The following is a 9,542-nucleotide window of genomic DNA, read 5'->3' as shown; positions in this document are numbered from 1 at the left end:
CCCAAAGCTCGAGGCCCCGCGCCCTCTCAGGTGGTCCACATGTGCCATCACGTTCAGCTCGGCGGGATCAGCTCAAGTGCACACCAATAGCTGGGGTCCTCCCAATGCTCTGTTCCCCAGTCATCAGCAATGTGCAGGTCACCAGGACCCTCATCGATGGTGGCGCAGGACTCAACGTTCTGTCTGTCGAGACATTCAACAATCTCCAAGTGCCTTACGATCAGCTTCAGCCGACCAAGCCTTTCTCAGGAGTCACTGATGGTTCTACCACCCCGATAGGGCAGGTCCGCCTCCCCGTCACCTTCGGACAGCGCAAAAACTACCAAACTGAGCTCATCAACTTCGACGTCGCCCACATTCGCCTGCCATACAATGCCATCCTCAGGTATCCGGCCCTAGCCAAGTTCATGGTGGTGACTCACCATGGCTAGAATGTCCTCAAGATGCCAGGAAGCGGTGGAGTCATCACAGTCCCCTGTGAGGAGAAGGATGCAGTGTGTTCTCTCGAGCGTGCCTTCCAGGCTGCGTCAATCGAAGACCCAGATCACAGGAGCGGGAGCCTTCCCGAGGCAGCCCCTAAGAAGAAGAAGACATCACCTGGCCCGAGCCCTTAGGAGGTAAGCACCTCCAGTGGCACCGCATCAGGATCCGCGCCCGTTCAAGGGGCCTCCCTCTGTCGCATAGGAAGGCGCGCCCAGCGCCCTCCTTAGGCAAGGCTCGGGGGCTCTCTCCTGGAGGGCCACTGACCTTGCCAAAGTCACGAGGGAGGCGCTCAGGCACCACTTGGAGGCGTGCTTCAAAGCACGTTTCCTTCAGGAAGGCATGAGGCAAGGAGGGGCCAACCCTCAGGAGTTCATCAACGAGGTCGCTCAGGAACTGTAGGAATCGATAGTCATGTGTGGCAGCCGCCACTTACCTGCTATAGCTCCCCATCCAGGCGAGGATGGTGAGCTGCGCGTCTGCATCGACGTGCCAGGGCTCAACCGAGCCGCATCTCAGGAGTGCCTCTAGCCCTCGCGCGTGGGATGTTGCGAGGGTCCACCTCACAGCTAAGTTTGCATGCCTCTCGGCCTGCCGAACGCGGCCGCTACTCATCAGTGTCTGATCTGGAGCATTCTGGAGGCTCAGGGGGCCAGGCACTGCACGGTCTTGGCAGAGATGGAGACGGTCCTCGAGGAGCCGCTTGTGCCCCCAGAGCCTCCCGAGGCTCCGGGTCCTGGGAGCTCGTGAGGATCGGCTTCCTCACCGCGCGTCGTCCGCTACTTCAACATTCCTTCATCTCCAATGGTATCAGGTGACATCTTTCAAGTTCCATTTTCAGCTGGGAGCGCCCCCAAGGCTGCATCATTCCCAGGCCACGTGGGTCCGTCCCTGCGGCATGTATCTCTTTTGCTCATGTCTTTAGTTCACCTTGCTGGGGTGCCCCTCGGGCTGCATTATCCCACCGCTCGGGCCTGACCCGGTGGTGTGTATCCCCCTCGCATTCTATCTAAGCTAATTTACTCTTCCATGCTTAACCTGCCTCACTTAATCGCCCGCTCGATTGAGACCAACCTTTGGAGCTGCTCTCCCTGGCACGACGCTTGTGCATGGGTCCGTCCCTGCAACGTCGACAAACCTAAGTGGCTGAGCTCTGGCCATGGCAGCCCCGCAAGGCGCCACCTCCCCAGGTCCTCAGCGCCCTCATCGCTCCCTCGGAGCAACCAGTGGCTGGCCAACAATTATAATGGCAGTTCTCGTTTTCCTTGTGATGAGTTTACAGGGTCTCTCTGTGGGACAACATCGTGCGAGGCCTTCACGGTCTCTCTTTCTCTCTCGCCTGCACGAACCACTTGCGCGTTAAAGGGGGGCACCTGAGCATCGCGACTCACGGGCTCTTACTGGCTCTCCAGCCCTCACCTCCTGGCCTTGTCCATGGCATCACGACCTGGCATACCAGCGAGGCTGAGCTCGCTCGAGGGCTAGGACCCGAGGACATAGAGCACAAAGGGGAGTGCAGGAGAGAGGGAGGAAGCTCGCGAGGACCTCACCGGGCAACTCCCCAGCTGCAAACGCGCGGGTCCGGTGCCGCGCCGAGGAATGGCCCCAAGCTCCTGAGATAAGTCACCCGCTATGGAACTGCTATCTAACGCAACACCAACTCTACACCTAATGCGGCCCTGTAACGGCGACGTTGCACTCCTTTCTCACCGAGCGGTGGCTGCTTGAGTGCTAAGGGGGACCTCCTGAGCATCGCGCCTCGGGGGCTCTTACTGGACCTTGGGCCGCTCACCTCCTGGCCTTGACCACGGCATCGCGACCTGGCATACTAGTGACGGTTGAAGCCTGCCTGGGGACCGGGACATGTCTGTGCAGAGCATCGAGCCCTCGTGAGGTTAGAAAGGAGGAACCAAGCTGGGACAGGACAAGCATCTCACACTGCTTCACGATAAGGATCATATTAACAAAAGGGATTACACACGCTTTACATGCCCCCACGGGGTATTTCCTTGATTCCTCGCAGGGAACAAAAGATGAAAATCCTAAGGAGCCCTAACTATAGGTGCCTCAGCAGCAGACGCCATCATCAATAGTGGGCCGTGTGAGGCCGGCGCCAACCCCATCCAGATCAGCCGCGCCGACCGCCGGGCGCACCAGCTCTGCTCTGGGTGCGGCACGAGCTCGGGGGCTCGTAGCTATCGTCGCTCATCTCCGGAGTCAAGAGAAGCTCGGGGAAGTCGTTGGACCCTCCAGCACGCCCGCTGCTACCAGAGGAGCTGCTGGAAAAGCGGGCGGCAGGCCTGGTCCTTGCCGCTCCAGAGCTCCGGCCACTGTCTCTGGGGCAGCACTCTAGCCGGCACCCTTCCGCGTCGAAGACCTTGAAGAACATCAGGGAGGCGCCGTCATATTCTAGATGAATCACAAGGGCTCCCCCCGTTCGGCAGACCCTGGCGATTTTGCCCCAGCCTCGGATCATGAAGACCTTGCCAGGGGCGACAACCTGAGCCTCCGCTTCGGCCGCGGGGGTGCTGCAGTCGGTGTGCTGCAGCCAGAGCTCCTGAGGCCCCCTCGGCGGTATCTCTAAGGCGAAGGAAGAAGGAAGGCGGATCCAAGAGCTCGGAGGCATGGCGGCGTGAAGCACGAGCTCGCGGGAAGAGTCCGCAGCATGGACTCCAGGGGGGACGACGCGCGTCGCCGTCATCCGTCGGCGCCGCCAGCGGTGCGGGCGGCACCGCTCGGCGCCTTCTTCCCCAGGGCCCTCGGCCTGAGCATACAAGGGCAATGGATATCCGGGAGGAGGCCGCTCGTACCAAGGCCTCGATATCTCCTGCCGGGCACCCTCGTCGCGGCGGCAGGGGACTGGCCGCTTCTTCAGCGGGAGTGGGACGGGCCCCTCTCGGGGGGCCTTCCCTTTATCTTCAGTTGAGAACCGGCGGATCGGCGCCATTGTCGTCGGAATGGAGGAGGATCAAAGAAAAAGAGGCGAAGCAAGGAGAGATGAACTGGAAGGTCTCGCGCCGTTCAATACTTATAGCCGGAGGAGGCCAACCATCGGCCTCCATGATCGCAAGTAAACATGACTCATTTTGCATGCAGGGACTTGTCATGTCGAACTTGTCCAATCAACCGCCACGCTACACCCAAGGCCGCAGGCTGTTGGGGCCCGTGGCACTTTGCACTTGCCCCTTCGCTTCTCTGCTAAGCCAAGTCCCGGCGCGCCTTGGACCCGGGGGCTACTGTCGGTGTTCTGGGAACGGGGGTCCCCAGACATGCCTGCCTGCGGCCTGCGGCGTGGCTCGAGAAGTGGCCCAGTACGGCCCGCCTTCATCAACTCAAGCTCAAGACCCTCGCGAGGGGCCAAGCCTCGCGGGGCGGACGACAGGAAGCTTCCTCAGGAACGGCCTCGCCAGGCAAGCTCGCAAGGAGGCGGAGAGATCAAGGCAAGGGTACCTCGCGAGGTGCCTGTGAAGCAAGCCATGACGACTGAGGCCAGGCGGGCGCCGGCCTGCGCAGTGTCCTTGTTTCCTCTTTGGTGCAAAGGGAGCATGCACAAGCCAAGGCATCAGGCAAAGGCTACCATTTCGGTGCTACAAGACCAAGACCAGCAGAGCGGCAGGATGGAGGTCACCGTGGATCCCAGGACAGCGTCATCGTTAGTGTCTTTGGCAGTTGAAGACCAACTTTAGTCAGGATAAGTGTACTAGATGTTCCCCTTCAAAATGGCCAATTGTTGGCGCCCTTCCCGCTCAATATTTGGGAAGAGGACCAGGGCCTCTCTCTATATATAGGGCTAGCCACCACAGTATGTAGGGGACGAATCGAACCTTCCAAAGGGACAACACCACCACAAGAACATCCCTTGCGAGGCTGTTCTTCCTTTGTATTGTTCATCATCAGCCCCTGAGGCAATCCACCACACCACACACTGGAGTAGGGTATTACACCACAATGGTGGCCTGAACCAGTATAAACCCCGTGTCCCTCGTGTGTTCATCTTCCTAGCTTAGATTCCTTGCGAGGCTTTGGGATGTGAGTTGGTAGAGGAGAGATCTTCACGTGCACTGCAGAGTTCGAACCTCGAGGGTCTGCCGGAACCCGAAATCAGACAGAATCATAACATAAAAAGTTTCGAGTGGTTACCTCCCATGATAGTTGTTTCCTCCTGGGCCTTCTTGAGGTCCTTCTTGGCCAGCTTCAAGTCAAGATTGATGCTAATCTGCTTCTTGTCCAGCTCAGAAAGTTGAGAACCGAGGTCACAAGAATTTTGTAGTCAGCAAAAGAGATATGTCAGTCGACAACAACAAAAGTTAATCTCAGACTACCGCCGAATCAAACATTCAACGGTAGTCTTGGGGACTACACCTAGTGGGTGCACTTGGCGTGCCCCCACTGGTCCGGTTGTTACACTCGGCATGGTCTGCCCAGCACGGGTAAAAAAAGAAGACATTCTCATACCCCAGTCAACTGCAAGCAGTCAACCGCGGTCTCGGGGACTACACCCAGTGGGTGCACTATGCGTGCCCCCACTGGTTCAGAGAAACATTCGACTCAACCTAGTCAACTCAAGCAGAGGAGCTATTTCAGGTGGGCTACAAGGAAAACAACCAGTGGGTGATTTGATGCGGAACGAAGACCCATAGATGCACATAAAAGGTTCCAAAGCAATCATTCAAAGACATCATATAGGCAGTAAAGCGACGGTTACAACTATCACTACTCAAAAGATCAGTCGGAGATCAACTGACTTTGATGTTCGCCTGCAGAGCAGTCGTGGCCTAGTAAGCGATCTGACTGGCCTCATGTACAACTTCCATCTATTCCATCACAAGATTCACTTGGAGAAGAGCTTCCCGAGCAGCATGATAACCCACAAGTGTAGGGGGTCGCAACAGCTTTCGAGGGTGAAGTACAACCCAAATTTATTGATTCGACACAAGGGGAGCCAAAGAATATTCTTGAGTATTAGCAGTTGAGTTGTCAATTCAACCACACCTGGATAACTTAGTATCTGCAGCAAGGTATTTAGTAGCAAAGCAGTATGATAATAATGGTAACAGTAGCAACAGTAAAGATAAATGTTTTTGGGTTTTTGTAGCAGTTGTAACAGTAGCAACGGAAAAGTAAATAAGTGAAGAATACTATATGAAAATCTCGTAGGCAATGGATCAGTGATAGATAATTATGCCGGATGCGATTCCTCATGCAGTAGTTATAACATAGGGTGATATAGACCTAGCTCCAATTCATCAATGTAATGTAGGCATGTATTCCGTAAATAGTCATACGTGCTTATGGAAAAGAACTTGCATGACATCTTTTGTCCTACCCTCCCGTGGCAGCGGGGTCCTTACGGAAACTAAGGGATATTAAGGTCTCCTTTTAATAGAGAACCGGACCAAAGCATTAACACATAGTGAATACATGAACTCCTCAAACTACAGTCATCACCGAGAAGTATCCCGATTATTGTCACTTCGGGGTTGTCGGATCATAATGCATAATAGGTGACTATAGACTTGCAAGATAGGATCAAGAACACACATATATTCATGAAAACATAATCGGTTCAGATCTGAAATCATGGCACTCGGGCCCTAGTGACAAGCATTAAGCATAGCAAAGTCATAGCAACATCAATCTCAGAACATAGTGGATACTAGGGATCAAACCCTAACAAAACTAACTTGATTACATGGTAGATCTCATCCAACTCATCACCGTCCAGCAAGCCTATGATGGAATTACTCACACACGGTGGTGAGCATCATGAAATTGGTGATGGAGGATGGTTGATGATGACGACAGCGACGAATCCCCCTCTCCGGAGCCCCGAATGGACTCCAGATCAGCCCTCCCGAGAGAGATTAGGGCTTGGCGGCGGCTCCGTGTCGTAAAACGCGATGAAACTTTCTCTTTGATTTTTTTCTCCGTGAGACAGAATATATAGAGTTGGAGTTGAGGTCGGTGGAGGTCCAAGGGGCCCACGAGATAGGAGGCCGCGCCCTAGGGAGGGGGCGCGCCTCCTGTCTCGTGGACAGGCTGTGGGCCCCTGGCATTAATTCTTTCGCCAAAAATTCTTATTAATTCCAAAAAAGTGCCTCCGTGGATTTCCAGGACATTCCAAGAACTTTTCTTTTCTACACATAAAACAACATCATGGTAGTTCTGCTGAAAACAGCGTCAGTCCGGGTTTGTTTCATTCAAATCATGCAAGTTAGAGTCCAAAACAAGGGCAAAAGTGTTTGGAAAAGTAGATACATTGGAGACGTATCAACTCCCCCAAGCTTAAACCTTTGCTTGTCCTCAAGCAATTCAGTTGATAAACTGAAAGTGATAAAGAAAAACTTTTACAAACTCTGTTTGCTCTTGTTGTTGTAAACATGAAAAGCCAGCATTCAAATTTCAGTAAATATTATGAACTAACCATACTCACGATAACACATAGGTCTCACAATTACTCATATAAATAGCATAATCAGCTAGCGAGCCATAATAATAAAACTCAGATGACAAAACTTCCTCAAATTAATCATAACATGATATAAAAATGGTATCTCGCTAGCCCTTTCTGAGACTGCAAAACATAAATGCAGAGCACCTTTAAAGATCAAGGACTGACTAAACATTGTAATTCATGGAAAAAGAGATCCAGTCAAGTCATACCCAATATAAACCAGTAATAATGAATGCAAATGACAGTGTGCTCTCCAGCGGGTGCTTTTAATAAGAAGGATGATGACTCAACATAAATGTAAATAGATAGGCCCTTCGCAGAGGGAAGCAGGGATTTGTAGAGGTGCCAGAGCTCGATTTTAAAATAGAGATTGAATAACATTTTGAGCGGCATACTTTTGCTGTCAACGCAACATCTATGAGATGGATGTATCTTCCATACTAAATGCATTATATGCAGTTCCCAAATAGAAGGGTAAATGTTTATACTCCCCCAACCACCAACAAGCATCAATCCATGGCTTGATCGAAACAACGAGTGCCTCCAACATACAACAGCCCTGGGGGAGTTTTGTTTAATTATTTTGATTTGCTTTGATCTTTTTGGATCATGGGACTGGGCATCCCGGTTACCGGCCCTTTCTCGTGAATGAGGAGCGGAGTCCACTCCTGTTGAGAATAACCCACCTAGCATGGAAGATATAGGCAGCCTTAGTTGTAACATCAGCTGCTCGAGCATACAAAACAGAATTTCATTTGAAGGTTTGGAGTTTGGCACATACAAATTTACTTGGAACGGCAGGTAGATACCACATATAGGTAGGTATAGTGGACTCATATGGAACAACTTTGGGGTTTAAGGAGTTTGGATGCACAAGCAGTATTCCCGCTTAGTACAGGTGAAGGCTAGCAAAAGACTGGGAAGCGACCAACTGAGAGAGCGACAACAGTCATAAGCATGCATTAAAATTAATTCACACCGAGTACAAGCATGAGTAGGATATAATCCACCATGAACAAAAATATCGTGAAGGCTATGTTGATTTGATTCACCTACATGCGTGAACATGTGCCAAGTCGAGTCACTCAATTCATTCAAAGGAGGATACCATCCCATCATATCACATCATAATCATTCTAATAGCATGTTGGCACGCAAGGTAAACCATTATAACTCATAGCTAATCAAGTATGGCACAAGTAACTATAATCTCTAAATGTCATTGTAAATATGTTTACTTCATAATAGCTGACTCGGGAACGATGAACTCATCATATTTACAAAAACAAGAGAGGTTGAGTTCATACCAGCTTTTCTCATCCCAATAAGTCCATCATATATTGTCATTATTGCCTTTCACTTGCACGACCGAACGATGTGTAAAGTAATAACAGTGCACGTGCATTGGACTAAGCTGGAATCTGCAAGCATTCAACTCAAGAGAGAAGACAAGTAATATGGGCCCTAAATTAAATAAACAATCATGCATATAAGAGCCACTAAGCATTTTCAATATGGTCTTCTTGACCCCCAAAGGAAAGAAAAGAAAAGAAAAGAAAACTATTTACACGGGAAAGCTCCCAACAAGTAAAAGAAGAACGAGAAATCTTTTTGGGTTTTCATCTAAATTCTACTACAAGGAAGGGAATTAAACTAACTGTTTTTTTTGGTTTTTCTCAAGGTTTATCAAACACACAAGAAGAAAACTAGAAAAAGAAATTTAAACTAGCATGGATAATACAATGAAAGAGTATGAGCACCGACGACTAGTGTGTGAACGTGAATGTAAAGTCGGTGATAAATACGTACTCCCCCAAGCTTAGGCTTTTGGCCTAAGTTGGTTTAATACCAAGGACCACCTGGCTGATATCCATAAGTGAAACTGGGGTAGTACTTAGATGCAGAGGCTACCGCTTCCTGAGCAGCAGCGTGTTGGTGAGCTGCCTCCATTCCCCTCTCATATTCAGTTGCTTCTTCCCTGGTGACAACATGTCTTCCTTTTGCTTGATAATCAAAAAGGTAGGGAGCGGGAAGAGTAACAGGGACGACGTTGCGTCCGTCATAGATTAGTCGATAATGGAGGAATTGTTCATTCCTCTCAAGAAAATGATGATCAAACATAGCTTCTTTATCCAAATAAATAGGAGGTACAATCATATCCCTCTCTCGTGGAGCTATATTAAGAAAATTAGCCACACGGGTTGCATAAATTCCTCCAAAGAAATCTCCCCTTCTACTATTATTCTGCAACCTACGTGCAACTATTGCCCCCAAGTTATAACCTTTATAACCTGACACAGCACTCTTGAGGACACAAAGATCAGGGGCACACATGTGACATACCTCGTCCTTACCGTTAATGCATCTAGCAATAAAGAGAGCAAAGTAATGTATAGCAGGAAAATGAATGCTCCCTGTGGTAGCTTGTGCTACGTCCCTAGATTCTCCCACAGTAATATTAGCAAGAAAATCTCTAAATTCAGATTTGGGAGGATAATTAATATTACCCCACTGCGGAGTTTGCAAGCAGTTGTGAAATCCTCTAAATCCATGGTATAAGATGTATCATAAATATCAAACATGACACTAGGAGAATTACGCGCAGAAA

This window comes from Triticum aestivum, chromosome 7B (assembly GCF_018294505.1).
Source record: "Triticum aestivum cultivar Chinese Spring chromosome 7B, IWGSC CS RefSeq v2.1, whole genome shotgun sequence".
NCBI lineage: Eukaryota > Viridiplantae > Streptophyta > Magnoliopsida > Poales > Poaceae > Triticum > Triticum aestivum.
Note: the sequence above shows the minus strand (reverse complement) of the source record.